Here is a 16559-nt window from a genome sequence, read left to right as displayed (position 1 = left end):
TTTTTTTTTTTTTTTTTTTTTTTTTTTTTTTTTTTTTTTATTAATTTGCCCACTGAAGAACCAACATTATGGCTTCGTTTGGTTGCACGGGAAATTTTAGGGAAGTTAAAATAGAAAGAATTTATCATGTGGCACAATGGTTAAGTTGTATTATTGCAACATGCAGGTCGTAGGTTCAAAATTTGAAAACAACCTCTTCTGTTAAGGAGGGGGTAAGGCTGCCCATACCCTGCAGTAGCGGGGCCTTGTGCATTAGGTTACTTTTTTAAAATAGAAACAATCTAGTGCAACCATGATAGTTACAGTCCACCTCTATCTATAGCGGTTTCGAGTAGTTTTGTCTATCTTCTCTACCAAATTTTTATTCTTACATCTTTCATTTTTGCCATCCTCTTTCAGTGCTCCTGCTATCTTAGCTTAGTCTGTATGTGTTTTTGTTTTTTACGCACCTCAGTATGCTAGGAACCCTACCGCATACCAAAATAACAATCATCCCATTTTCTTTAGCTTAGTTTGCGTTTAGGTGAAGCATCCCATCATAATAAGAACCTGGTCGCATACCAAAATATGAATCATCCCCTTTTCTACAACTAAGTCTGTGTTTGGGCAAAGCACCTTAGTCTGCTAAGAATCCCGCTAGGTTTTATATTATGGGGTCCCTTTTGGTGTAGTTGAACTGAATTGTAGTACAAGAGATTCATTGTAACCCCCAAATAAGTCTATCTTTTAGGCTAATTAGATCGATCCAAATTATATCCAAACCAAACCCATGAATATTGAGGATATGAGTTGAAGGCACTATAATGTGGATCCCTAATAGAGTACGGGTCCCTCTAAGAAGGACCTCAACAATTGGGCATAGCATTGCAATATGGGTCACCCCCTAATAAGGGCACTAGGAAATGAGAGATTTCAAATACTCAAACTTCTCCCATCTGCAGTCCCACATTGGCTAGCGTTGGAGAGTGTCTTGGATTTGTAAATGGAAGGATTCCTCACCTTTTAGACATCTTTTAGGGTAATTTGACCAGCCTGACATTTATTGTTCCTGACTGGCCCTTCAATAAAAAAGAGGTCAGTCTTCATGCATAGCCGTATAAGGTGGGGGAAAAGATCCTCCCAACACCAACCATTTATCATCTTTTGTGTAGCTACCTCATGCACCCAAGTGCTACAATTACTCACTTTGATGCAGAAACACATTCTCGAATGGTTTTAATTATGGGCACCTGTATCTGTAACATGGAGGGTTGAGTTGCTCTCAAACCTCCACCCCTCTTTAGCACGCAATCAATCTCTTGCACCTTGTATTGGCTCTCTTAAGAGACTTGTCTATAGAAGCATTTACGCTGGATATCTTCCCATCGTTGTTATGCACGTTGGCTTCCTCCAAGTATATTAATGGACTTTATGTTACATCAACTGGATTCAACTTGGGTCTATGTTACATGCATTGGGTGAGAGGTTTACATATGAGATCAAAGGGCTTAGAGTAGAGCCATGTAGCTGTTTATTATGTAGTTATTTAATGTAATTTTGAGATGATAAGTAATGATTTGTGTATTTATATATATATATATATATATATTATTGTATGAGATAAATGAATGATAGAGACTTTGAATGACAATTAGTTCCAATAATTTCTTTGTTTATGAAGGAATTCATGGCTTACTCGGAAAAGCTAAGAGTCAAGCTACCTCCCAACTTGCCAAGACGTAATTGCTTTGTCAGTAAAGTTATTTATCTACGTAATTGCTTTGTCAGTAAAGTTTTTTTTTTTTGTTTTTTGTTTTTTGTTTTTTGTTTTTTGTTTTTTGTTTTTGTTTTTTTTGTTTTATTGTTTTTTTCTTGGTTGTCTCTCTCCCATCTCATCTCCTACTTTCTCTATTGTAATTCACCTTATCAATATCTCAGGAGTAAACTACCTAGTCTACCGAGTGAAAGAGAGAGGCAGCCTCTAGGAACACCGATGCCTTCGAAGAACAGTGAGAAACCCGTTTCTCACTGTTCACCTCTCCCCTCTTCACTTTTCTCCTCCTCCTCCATTACCATCCTTCATGAGTCTCTCGAACCAGTACACCCGTTAGCCAAAGAGTTCATTATCGATCTACTGTCCTCTTCTTTATCTTTGTTCTAACACCTCTCCTCCCCGGTCTTCTCGGTTCTGATTGGAACCTCCGGCTTCTCTCTTTCCAATCTCCAGGACAGCCGAAGGATCCTTGCCATCCAAAGATTTGATCTCTCCCCCATGATGGAAAAATCCATTGTTAAACCCACTGATGAAACCATACCTCTACCTCACTTCACATTTACTATCTACCAATCTTCTTAAATTAGAAACCCTTTTGTCCCATCAACTGTCACTCTCCACAAACCCAATGAGGAAAACTAACCAAAGCCATCCTTATGTGACGAAATACCCTTCCTCAAACCGTCCCAAACAACCTATCAGACCACCCAACCCCATCTCCACATCCTCACTGTGGGGTTCCAGCCGGAACTATCGAAGCATGGCCAAACCCCTACTCCAACCATCTCTGATAAAGAACCATACTCCATCCCCAATCCGACTTCCTGGGGATCACCGGAGGTCGACTTCGGCGAAGATTACAACTCCAAAACATGTACCATGTTGGCATCTTCTCTTGTTGGTGTGGTGATTAACGCACCAGTTCCTGCTGCAGTGGAACTAAGGGACAAGTTGGTCGCTCTCTGGGAACCAAAAGGTGCCATCTTTGTTTTCTACTCTGAAAGAGGATCCTTCTTTGTGGAGATCATTTCCATTGAAGCTAAGAAAGGTGTTGGTGGAGTGGTAACCTTCTCTTGTAACTTGGAGTCTACCCTTTGGACACCGAAGCATCCATTCGGGAACTTGAATCTACCCCTATTTGGGTTCAAATAGAAAACATCCCCACAAAGGCCTTCTACTTTCACAACATCAAGTCGGCTGTCTCTTGTATGGGAAGAATCCTTGATTTGAACTCCACCATCCATCTACTTAATGGAGAATCGGCCATTGTCAACTTCAAATATGAGCTCACCACCCTCTGTTCCCTTTGTGGATCCATAACCCATTCTCTTGACATATGTCCTGAGTTTATGAACTCACCTGACCAATCCTTGAACCTTCCTTTCTTGAATGTGAGTACTAGGCCATTATTTATCAATTTGAGAAGGCAGCTTGTTGTGGTGGAGACTGAGACACCCCCATGCCAGTTCCTGTTTCGATGGATCCTGTTGGTGGCACCATGTCACACTCACAATTGGTTCCACCGAACGCAAACATTGAACTGCGCGACCCCCAAAATATCATGCCAGCTCCTACCCTCACTCCCATGCAAATCGACCATATAATGTTTTACCCTTATAGCTTGGCTGAAATGGCGACTTCACTGCCTTCTCTTTACAACATGGATGATCCGATTTGGGTACAGAACTTCCTTGCTTTGGAAACAAACAATGTTTCCTCTTTTGCTCCTGCCGTGTTCCCCTCTTCTGTCTCGATGCTACCTACCTCTTTGGGACTTTTGGAACATTCGGCCAACAACATTGGGCTACCCCACAGCCTCCCATCACTATCCATTGCCCCAGGTATACCCTCCATTGTCACAGATGCCACCCGATCCACTATCCTACAGACATCGGTAACCTCAACCTATGACCATTCCCATCCTGCAAAGTTTGCTAGATAGAACCCTCTCTGTCAACTCAACAATGCTAGCCATATGTTCATACAATATATCTTCCCACCATTACATCAACATGCCCCTCCACCTATTGTTGGGGAAGGGCCTTCAAAGCTCAGGTCATGCAAGAGACAAAGGCTGGAACCACAAGATAACCTTACCCTCTCCAATATATGCGATCTTATAGTCGAAACCGAAGACCCCTCAAAGACCATTGACCTGATAATGGAGAGATTCAAAGGGAGGGTTGTTCCTATTGATGGAGGCAACCTCATTAGTGAACCAGAACATTATGGACAAATCAATGATGAAGAGATGCCACAGGAGAGAGTGCCGGAGGTTACCACAAAGAACCGAATAAGTATTATCCGAATCTTCCATCCATTTTCAGTTTACTTATCCTGCTTTGTCTGTGTTTTTCGAAGTCTAGTCGTATCCTGGTATAACCTTGAGAAGAAGTATTGGAAAGGACATTTCTTCCCAAGGTAATCTCTAATATCAAACTACATCTCTGATAATTGCTTCCTGACTTGTTTTAGGCATGCAAGTCCTTTCTTTTAATTTCATGTAGTTCCTCATCCAATAATTTCTGAAATAGTTTTTAGTTTGCTCATTTGTAAATATATCTTTCCTATACCACTTTCATGTTCCTACTCATAGACCTTTGTGTATATATGTTTAATATTTGTTTTACCATGCATATTTTAAGTTGGAATGTTAAAAGCCTAAACTCGGTTACTACTAGAGGTTGCCTTATCTTGCATGTTAGGTCTGTGAACCCTGATATAATTTTCTTGTGTGAAACCAAAATAGATGATCACAGCAAGTTTAAGTTACACCATTCCCTTAAGAACTATGATACTTCAAATTTCTTGAACAGCAATGGGATCAATGGGAAGAAGGAAGGTCTTTGGCTTCTAGTCATATCATCCGTATCTCCACATGCTATATCCTCTAATACAGGTTTTGTCACTATTATCTTTAATCCATCTCTGGAGATGCCATTTAATTGGGCACTTGTTTGTCTGTATGCCCCCCTCCCCAAACCAACCCTTAGAGTGGAGTTCTCTACCCTAAATGATCACATAAGTAATCTCAATCTACTGTGTGTCATTTTGGGGGATTTCAATGAGATCACCTCACAAGACCAAAAATTTGGGGGTAACCCTTTCAAATCTCCCACTTCTATAAGCTTGTTAGAAAACCTCATTTCCACTCACAACTTCCATATCATTCGGACCAACGGTAACCTGTACACCTGGTCAAACAAACAAAAGCCTCCAAATCTTATAAAGTAATGTCTTGACAGGGTGTATGCCAACCTAGATTGGATCACCTTATGTCCACATTCTTCATTTTCCAAATTGGCCTCTGTCGGGTCAGATCACAACCCAATCAATTTCCGCACCTGTGGCCCATCACCCAAATCTCAAAAGTTGTTCTATTACCAACATGCGTGGATAGCACACCTGGAGTTTTTTTTCTTCTGTTCTGGAAAATGGAAAATCAGGAAACTTGCATCACTGAGTAGGATTTTATCCTGATGGAACCGGGATACTTTTGGTCATATAGATAATATTAAGGCTAATTATTTATCTTAGTTTCTTTTATTAGGAAATAATACACTGAATGACTCTCCTGAAGTGCTCCCCAAAATGGATCGGATCCAGGAGAAGGTAAGGTGGGTTTTGGAAGCAGAGGAAAAATTCTGGCACTAGAAATCTAGACACTTGTATATTTCAGATGGTGACAGAAACACAAAATACTACCATTCTATAACTAAGGTTAATCTGCATAAGAGGAAAATTGATTTTATCATAAATAATTATGGGGAAAGACTTTCAACCCTAGAAACAATTGCTTCAGAATTTGCATCTTTTCTCTCTAACCTATTCCCAACCACCAACCCTCTGGACCCATCCTTTATTGAGTGCCTATTCTTACAAGTGGAATCAATCAATACCTCCTTGCTCTTTAGAGCCCCCACACACTCGGAAATCAGAAATACTGTCTTCTCCATCATACCTTTCAAAGCTCCAGGGTCTGATGGTTTTCAGGCAATATTATTCCAAAAGTGTTGGAATTTCTAGGTGAGGATATTTGCAACTTTGTGATCAAGTTCTTCCAATCACCCATTCTCCCGCCCATGACCAATCACACACTTATTTGTCCAATTGCAAAAAAGGATAATGCACACACTATGAGGGATTTTATACCAATCAGCCTTTGTAATGTTACCTATAAGATCATTGTCAAATTGCTGGCAATAAGGCTTAAACCAGTTCTGAATCAAATTATATCCCCATTTCAAGCCGTATTTGTACCTGGAAGACAAATCTTTGATAATATAATTATTGCTTAAGAAATCTTTCATTTCTTGAAAAGGAAAAAGGGCAAATAAGGTTTTGTGGCAATTAAATTGGATATGGCCAAATCCTATGACAAGGTTGAATGGGGTTTTATCCTAGCCATATTTCGGTTTCTAGGATTTGAAGATAAATGGTGCGACATGATTCAAAATATCATTAGCACTGCTTCCTTTTCCATAAAAATCAATGGCTCAAGATTCAATCACTTTACAGCGTCCAGAGGAATCCGACAAGGATACCGTCTAAGCCCTTTCTTGTTCATTATTGTAATGGAAGTTGTTTCTAAATTGTTGGCTACATACAGGGATCTCAATCTTTTCAAAGGAATCAAAGTTGCCAAGTACGTTCCTGAAATCACACACCTTTTCTTTGCAGATGACAACTTTATTTTTTGTAGAGCTAATCATGATGATCTGGCTACTATTAAATGTGTTTTGGAGCTATTTTCTGACCTTTCTGGTCTCACAATCAATTTTGAAAAAAGTGGCTTAGCTTTCAGCTCAAATATTGATAACCATACCAAAACCCATTTGAGTAATATCATTGGGATTAAGAAAATGGACAATCAATCAATCTACCTAGGGACAAACCTTTCCATCAAAGAGCTAAAACCATTTCCTTCTCCAACATCTTGAGAAAGGTTAGAAGTAAGCTCATCACATGGAAATCCAATATGTTGACCTTTGCGGGGAGAAGTGTCCTACTACAATCCGCACTGACCTCAATCCCCTCGTACCTCATGAGTTGCTTTGCCCTTCCCAAAACTATTTGTAATAATTTTGACTCCATATATCTTCACTTTTGGAATGGAGACCAAAGCAATAAGAAAAAATGTCATCTTGTTGGTTGGAAAACTATTTGCCAACCCAAAGCTAGGGGTGGACTTGGGATTAGAGATTTTGAAACCCTAAATTTGCCTCTCTTGTTAAAGCTTGGATGGGGATTATTAAACAATGAAAACTGCCTTTGGGCAAAGACCCTAAAAGTTAGGTACTTCCAAAATTGATCCCTTTTTTACCCCAAAACTGTGAAGGCTCGTGGATCCTTCTACTAGAATAGCATATGTAAGATCATACCCTGGTTGAAAAAATTTGTTATCAGAAGAATTGGTAATTGGGTCAACACTGCCTTTTGGGATGACCCGTGGGTCCGAAAGGATAATCACACCATCGACCTGGTTAATTTCAAAAATATTAGTCACTGTATTACTAAGGTTAGTGATACAATGATTAATATGCATTGGTATACACCAATTCTTAATGCGATAATGCCACCACATGTTATTGAGAGTATCACCCAAATTAGGCTATCCCAAAACAATGACCAATGGTGGTGTCTTTTATCCAAAGAAGGGGCTTTCAAGACCAGTCTGATGGTAAAACAGATTATGGAGAACTCGAGGATTGCTCCCATTATGTGCTCCAGTAGATGCAAATGCATTTTACCATATACAAAATGGTGGAAGTTTTCTGGAAAATCAAAATCCACCCCAAATTCAAAATCTTCTTATGGAGAATTATTAATAATGGCTTACCCATTAGGGATAAATTATCCAGATGGGTGGACATGGACCCCACTTGTGCAAATTGCAGTAACAATATGGAAACTCTGTACCATGTCCTTTTGGAGTGTGAACTTGCCAAGCGAGTTTGGAGGGCTGGTCCACTAGGTTTCAAACCTGAGTCCATTCCACTCTCGGATGTGAACAAAATAATAATGTCTTGCTTCAACTCTGGGCTCATTCTGAGAAAAGACCAAGAATGTTTATTTTTTATTTTCATGATAACTTATTACTTCATCTGGAAAAACATGAACCAACTTGTGTTCAATGATAAAAAATCGGAACTATACACACTATTAAGCAAATTGATTACCAGATCTCTTTTAGGATAAACAACTTGAAAAACACACCAACGTCAGATAGGACACATTTAGAAGTTGTCCAATCACCACACACAAAATTAAACACAATAATAATAACCGTTGTTAGGGACATGAAAGGAAACACCTCAGCATGGGCTTTAGGCATCATCTTTAATGAACAATGTATACTTAATGGAGGCTAATTTATGCGTGATAGAAAAGGTTGGTGAAGTAGAGGCTACAGGGCTATCTCGAGGTCTAACCAAGGCACGAGAATGGCAAATGAAGATAGATCAAGTGTGGAGCGATGCGAGGGAGATTGGATGGCTACTGAACAAAAATTATAACCATATGCTTGACTACTGGCCTAGAACTCTAATATTAGTATGTACAAAATTAGAGAATCACCCTACTTACCCAGACTTTTGCTTAGTAGATTATTCTAAGCACATGGGAGACTTAAAAACTTTAGCTAAGGAGGCACTACAGAACAAGCAATATCAGTCTTTTATAAGTTGTAACAGTCATAATACCCTGATGGACAATGATTTTAGTAATTAAGTAATTTCTTTTCTTCCGATAAAAAAAAAATATATCTTAGGAGGAAAATTGACCATGCATGTATCAATTGGTATCAGAGGCAGGTTAAAGACTTACTTGGAGATGACATTCCACTTCAATGCATCTTACATATGGTATATTAGTGCGAGATGATGGTTTAATGCCACATCCATAAGCAATTTTCGATCAACAAGTGCACAAGAAAATGCAAGAAATTCTCGTCCATAAATTATCATTTTCAAATTTGGGCATTGAGAACAATAATCAATCTAAGAGTAATGAAATATTATGTGTATGGGTTTGGGAGGTTTACAAATGAGATCAACGTGCGTTGAATCTCATATAAGATGAATGAAATGTAGACTTTGAATAAAAATTAGTTCATACAATTTATCTATTTGATAAGGAGACTGTCTTCCTTAATAAAGCTAAAAGCTAAACTACCTCCCAATTAGTCAAGACGTAAAATGTGTAATAAAATTACTTTTAGATTAACTAAAATTTATTTAAAACACTAACTAATGATGATTTAAAGCATTGGTATATGAATTTCAACATGTATTTGCACTTAACAAACAATGAGCATAGGTTGATCACACAATGTTCTATAAAAATCATAAACACCCCTAATAGTGCAATCAGGTATAATGCGAATTGGTCTCCATGATAAAACAACTCTTGACATTTGTAACTATGAGTAGTAGTGCACTATTCTATTGCCTTTATTTCTATATATTAAGCTTTCAGTCATCTCATCCACTTCCAATGTGGAACTAAAATTCACACAAAAAAGGGAATTTCTTGGGGAACAATAATACAAAACTTGTGAAATGGAAACACAAAATATAAATTTTGAAATAGGAAGTGAAATTTTTTTAAACTTCCATTTACAATAGATTTTTCAACAGTGTCCTTGTCAACTTACAAATGAAAGAATTTATATCTTTTCATGAGTGAAACTCCTAGGGCTCATGGTATGCTTTCATCCTAATGCATGTTGAGCCTATATTGGTACTAAACCAACCTCACTCTTTTTCTATATCATTGCTCTCTCATTAATAAGCAAGGAATTCGAGACTTGGACATCACCCAGCCTTGGCTACCAATTACTATTGATTGGGTGCAAGCAGTAGTGCTCCTTCTTTTGTTCATCCTTGTTGTTTTAGCCTGTGTTTCTCTGTGGTCAAGTTGATTACTACCACACTTTATGGATAAAATTTGCTTGTCTAAGGATTAAAGGGACATATATTGACACTTGATAGATGACCCGTATGGTGAATATAGGTGCAAAAGAATTGGACTCAGAGTTGTGGGTCACCTACTTTTCTTGAACTGATCAAGCCATTTAATCCATCAATATCAACCTTATATGATGATCATCATGGTAATTTGTAGTTCTGAACAATTTGTTTATGCGTTGGGTTTTATATAAATTTCATTGACTCTATATCACTTATTGTAAGAGGTAACATTATTATGTGAGATAATCATATGCTATTTGTTATATACTAAAAAAATTTCATATGCTATTTGTTTAACCAATGTACATTTCTTTTTTTGTTATTATCCACAGTCAATTTCTCTCAGTCTAGGTATGATTGTATCTACTACTTTTTATGTTTCCTTCAGCCACATCTTGAAAAACAAATCTACACTGAACTTTAATTTCTAAGGATATTTAAGAATGGATCCAATTTTTTTTCATCCATGGAGAATCCCTTGACCCAAGAGGTTTGGATAGTCTTAGTAGGTGATCAGGGAACAATAAAGATATATTATTTACCTCGTAGATCTATATAGTAGAGGGAGAGATATTTCTAGCCATCACTTTTCACTTGGTGATATTTTCCTACTATATTGTTTCTTTGAAAAAATATTGCCCTTATTTTTTGTATAGGATTCCTACCGAGGCAATTGAGATGAAATTTTTTGTCTAACACAAAATATTTACAATACGAACCAAGGCGATTAGACTCATGGATGTTATCATCTAGATTGATTGTGAGGACATAGTGACTTGCTAGACAAAGGAGCTGAGAACTGGATGTGATAGTTATTTCCTTTCTTAAGGGACATTAGGGATATGTTGGTGATGTTATCTAATTATAGAAGCATATAAAAAATAAATAAAAAGAACAAATCTTTTATGGAGTTTGGCCATCAACTAACCACGATGGCGAGAGAAAACAATATTTCTATAATACATGATACTATCCCACAATTATTCATTTAATGTAGTTTTTAGTTTGCCATAAAAAAAATTAACATATGATGGATTGAATAGTTTGTGGACAAGCAAAAGAGTTTCTTCATGTAGTTGGCCAAGAGAAAAAACAAAGAATTAAAAATATAATGCTTTAGTCGAGTTGAACCTTTTCTCTATATGGCAATGGACCAAACTGAAAACAAATCGTTAAGACGAAATTCAATTTTAGTTGTTTTAATTTGTGGTATGGTTCAATTTTATCTTTTATTGGGTGGCTTAAGGGGCTCTTATCAAGTTTACAAATTCAATCTCTCTCTCTCTCTCTCTCTCTCTCTCTATAAAAATATTGTCACGACACTAATGTGTAGATTCTTGCACGCGCTTTCTCATGTCTCACCCTTGGACCTCACACATTTTCTCCTCATTAAACCCTTAACTGGATGATTCCGTTTCCCACCTCCTTAATTAGTGGGAAACGACATCTGTGTAGTTGTAAGCTATCTCCCATAAAGAAAATACTTAAATCACTAATTTTTATTGATTGTTTTTTGGGTTTTATTAGGTTCGATTTGGTTTTCCTTTGGTTGTAGTCGGCCCATTTTGATCACTTTGGTTAGTTTATGTTCCTATAGGTTTCATAAATTCTAGAGTGAAGTCAGTCCAGGCTGAACCAGTTGATTTCGATTAGTCCAACTGATTCAGACTAAAATTTGACATCCCTACCCAGGATAGCTATCAATTTCATTTTGGAATTTTGTATAACAAATTCCTTTTCAACCTGAAACCATATCAAACTATTAAATAAAAACAAAAAACGACCGAAACCAGATTGAATTGACCATTTGATACCCTTAGGTAGGAGTGTCAATTACAGGCCCATCCCGATAGCCCTGACTGAGCTCGAATGTTTAAAGCCTGAACTTGCCTAGCCTAATTAATAGCATGGCTCAACCTGACATGTTTAAAGTCTATTTATAGTCTGTTTAGAGCTCATTTAGAACTCGTTTACAAAGCATGACACATTTGAAACTCAATTATAGTTTGTACGGGTGTCAATCGATCAATTTTGGTCAGTGATGCCGTGAAAATTGACCAACCGATCCTCCTTGCAGCTCCTGATGCTCCAGCCGATCTGCACAGAAGAGAGGACAGGGGAGAGCCGAGTTGACCCGACAGGGGACTCTCCGATGCCTAAGTCAGATCTTTCCACAAAAGACACTCAAGAGAGTTTTTCAGTCAAAAGAAGTGATCAATCCTCACAATGGAGGCTTACCTTAGTATTTATGGTCTACTAATAGAGTGGAGAGAGGGGGAAGTCCGACTGGGCGTGGAGTCCTTAAGGATAATGGCTCTCTAGTTCCAGGAATATTCCAGATTCTGTGGCATCTTTTAGGAATATTCCTCTTATTTCGGAGGTGTGGGTTGTGAAAGGAATGGACGTCTTTGATGACGTGTAGTAGATAGAGTCCTGTCATTGTGATCAGGGAATACGTTCCTTGAATGTAGGGGTAGATGAGAGCACGTTTCTGGGAGCCCTGCCTGATGATGTCGGGCTGAGGTTGCAGATCGGCCAGAGGAGAGGCCGAGGTGGCAGTACTACCTGATGGGGGCCAAGGTGGTAACTTGGACTGATGAGGGGCTGAGGTGGTAGCTTGGACTGATGAGGGACCGAGATGGCAGCTCGGCTTGATGAGATACCGATGTGGCAGTACGGCCTGATGAAATGCCGAGGTGGCAGTATGGTCTGATGAGATGCCTAGGTGGCAATGTGGCTTGATGGGGGCCAAGGTGGTAGCTTAGCCTGATGAGGAGCTGGAGTGGCAGCGCAGCATTAGTTCGAACGCTCCTTGGCTGTGCTATGGTCAGAGAAATTTACCCTCATCAGTCAGTTATAGCCGGGTTGAATCGATTTCGATCTTAGAATGTGAGTCCAAAACCAAACCATTAAGGAATTTTGGTCTTCGATCGGTTTTGATTTTGGTTTGTTTGGTTTCAGGTTATTTCAGTTTTTTAGTATTAGGCTAATATTGGTCTGATTTCGGTTTCGATTTTGGGTTAGCTCTGTATATAATATTATCAACAAACGAACTATGTTGAGCTACATTTAAAAAATTTAACCTGTGATTAGCCTAACATGCAAGACAAAGATGCAACTCAAGATAAGAGTAACAAGCTCAGAAACGAGAAGATTCAAGAAACTCAAGAACACCAACAATAATCAAGGTGTTCTCTTGTGCCGCTCGAGCCTTCGTCCCTTGAATTCAACAATTCTGAGACAAACTCAAAAGCCCCAGTTGCCTGTGTCTTTGTTAAAATCTGCAACCAAGATCTGAGTCCTCATGTTGGGGTTTAAGAAACCCAAATCGATGATAGCTGACAAGATGAAGAGGAACTCTACGAACGGAGCTAGTCCAAAACAGCAGCCAAGAAAATTTTTCACCATGAAATTCAATGTCGAAGTGGTTCCCATCGTTTCTCTATTCACCAGAGAAAACAGTTCAAGAAGCTTTGGAAATAAGCTTCAGAAGTAGAACTCCGATGAGGCAACCATAGATGATAAGAGATTTCCGAAGGATGTGATGAACAAGTATCTAAAGATGATTAAGCCACTCTACGTAAAGGTTTAAGGTATGGGGAAAGGCAGAAAAGTTTTTTGGACAGTTGAGTTTGGGGTCAGGGAAAACATCTATTTTCTTCTCTAAAAACAACTAAGAATAGCTAAGGAGAAACGGAGGAGTCCGAAGTGCCGAGCAATGGTAGGAGCCAGAAGCAGGTCGGCCTCATTAGCTGTGGCAGCGGTGTCGACATTACGCCCAGGGGGTTCATAGACGCGTGGTCAACCCAGCAAGACCAACTACAGGGAATAGGTCGTCAATTGTTTAGATGGGGAGCTACCACGGTTCTATACTTACATTGTCGATGCCCTATGTCATTGTATCCAATGAAGACAATGATCAGATTCAAATGGGTCTTGGGGTAAATGCTTCCTCTTCTTGGACGCCTTCGCCACCTGGTGGACCATTAGTTGAAGTGTTGCGATCGAGTGTCGCGCAAGGCTGTGGTGGTAGTGGCAGTGGCAATGGCAAGAGTAGCTCATGTGGCGTTGGGGGGCCTCAATTTCATGTCCGTTGGATGGGGTACTACCTTGATGGGTTGAAATCGTTTGCAATTTCGATCTCGTACAATTTCGTGAAACACCCCCTTTAGGGGGTGACACGTGTATTGATACCAATGCAATGGTCCAGATCTGGTACAACTAATAAAACCTTAAGTCATTTAAATCAGATCTGGATCATTGTATTGGTATCAATACACGTGTCACCCCCTAAAGGGGGTATTTCACGGAATTGTACGAGATCGGAATTGCAGACGATTTTCATCCCTAGCTTCATACCACCTGCAGCCCAGGAACAACTGCAATTTCATGAAAGCGGTAGCAGCAACCTTGCTTTCTAGTAGCTGAACCAGGGTTTTTTTTTTTTTTTTTTTTGTGAAATTAAATCAGGGTAAATTACCATCCCCTACTTTGAGCATTAAGGGAACTTAAATGACTTGGCTCTATTTTAATTTCTTTTCATTTCTTACTCCCCATCATAACGATGGCTTCCGGATTGGGCTTGTCTGTAGCACACCCCTGCTCTACAGATCATGTGGCTTTAGAGATCATATGGTCTAATTAATGGGTTTAAGCCTTAAGGAGTCGAAGACATTGGCGATACACTTGATCTCCCGAACTGATCCGGCAAGTGGGTTCACTGATTTTTCAATCTATTTCCATTCTTGAGGAATTTTACCACAAGCAAACCTAGAAAACCAGAGTAGTGTTTCTTCTTGTTCTTCCTTGAAATGAGAATACACAAAAGCTGAAAATTTTTCTTACTTTCTTCTGTTACTTAAGTTAAAACCTTTCATCGAAGAAAACATTGGAGAAACTTACAAGGATTGATGGTGCAAGAATGAGGGAGAAGAAATAAATGAGAAAGTGAGATTTTTTTACTTGGTTCAAAAAAAAAAAAAAAAAAAACAAAAAAACAAAAATCATAAGAGGAGGCAAAAGGGTATCTAATTTTGTGATTATGCCAACTTGGAAGATTTTACTTGTGAGAACCACCGAAACCCTGTCAATATTTCCCTTCAGCTTAGATAGATTAGAGAGAGAGATGAAGTTCTGCAAGTGGGGAAAACGAGAAAATGCTGTAGAAACCCCCCTGAAACTATAGATTCTGATTTTTTTTTTCCTTCCCCCTCCTTGACCATATGAAATCGGCTTGAAGTTTAAATCTTCTGAGTTGCAGAGAACCCTATTTTGTTTTCAAAAACTTAAACTTTTTTTTTTTTTTCATTCAAAACTCAAACCGATATTTGAAAAAGGAACGAGATTCTCTATAAAGGGTGATCAAGTGTATCGCCGATGTATTCAACTCTCTGAGGCACGATCTTCAAAAGCCAGGTGTTGAGCTGCTGTGCTGCGCTATACCGTCTGTAGCAGAGGGGTGTGGAGCCCAATCCATGGCGTCCTTTGTGAATGGTTAAAAAAGTCTTTTTACGTTCTAAGTAAATGGTGTTAAACGAAGTTATGAATATTTTTAGGGTACAAGAAAAATCCCCCAAAAAAAAAGAAAGAAAAAGAAAGGCTGTAATAGTTTTTTAAGTTCGATCTGAAACTAGGGTGGTGAATCGTTTCAGGAAAACCTTTCCCAATCGTGACCAACAAATGAAAAGAAGAAAGCAACTACAAGTATGATCAAAAACAGAAAAAGCAGACTGCAGAGAGAGATTTTAGGGAGGGGGAGTTGCTTTCCTAGTTCTAGCCCTTACCGATGCTAACTGAGGTGAGAGTGGGAATGGATTGCTGGAGAGCTAGGTAGCAAAGTTGCAGAGAGCCGTTGCATGCCTGTGACCTAAGGTTGTCAATCGGTTGGCTTGATCTGTTACTAAATCAACTTAAAACCAAGCCGTTATGGAATTTGTGATTTCGGTTCAGTTTGACTCAGTTTCCTTTCTGTTTTAGTATTGGTCTGTCATCGGGTTACCATTGGGTTCGATCTGGTCCGGTTTGAAACTTACATCCTTTTAAAAATCGGTTTCGATTTTTACCGGTTCCACGAAACCTCAACCCGAAACCACATCAGTAGGGTTCCATCGATCTCACCACGATCTCAGACCAAGGTTTTAAAACTTGGTATCGGTCACAGCCAAAACCAATACGATATAGATCGGTATCAGTGAGGATCGGTTGAGGATCGAAAATAGTACAGTTTTCCCGAATCAGTCATGGTATCGGGTAAGATCGGTAAAAAAAATCTGAAAAAATCTAAAAAAAATTCAGAAAAATAAAAAAACCAAAATGAAAGAAGAAATTAAAAAACTTGTCGACTGATCTCTTCAGCTAAAGAAGAAATTAAAAATCTTGTCGACTGATCTCTTCAGCTTTAAGAAGAAGAAGAAATTAAAAACTTGTCGACACTCTGCATCATTTTAAAATTTTCCCCCGCTGGTTTTAGATCGTTATATGAGTGATGTCGGCGATCTTCGATCTCAACTGATCTTCAATTGCAATTGTTTTGAATTCGAAAGCTATATCATTATATGTAGTCTTTAATTATTGATCTGATTTGACAATTTTTTTTTTCATGAGTCGTGAATCTGATTGCTTTTAGCTGGTTTTCTTCATTCTTGATCTCTGCTCCTTATTTCCTACAATTCATAGTAGAATTATCTTATCAAATTCTAATTTATTTTACGTAGGCTTGTTTATAAACTTATTTTGATTCCCTTCTTCTCCCTATTCATCTTCGCCTTTTGCCATAAGTGTTTGATCCCAACTGATCTTTCATGTTTATGCAACTGCAACATTCGTAGTCCGTATCG

This window comes from Macadamia integrifolia, chromosome 4 (genome assembly GCF_013358625.1).
Source record: "Macadamia integrifolia cultivar HAES 741 chromosome 4, SCU_Mint_v3, whole genome shotgun sequence".
Lineage (NCBI taxonomy): Eukaryota > Viridiplantae > Streptophyta > Magnoliopsida > Proteales > Proteaceae > Macadamia > Macadamia integrifolia.
This window is presented reverse-complemented; position numbering follows the sequence as displayed.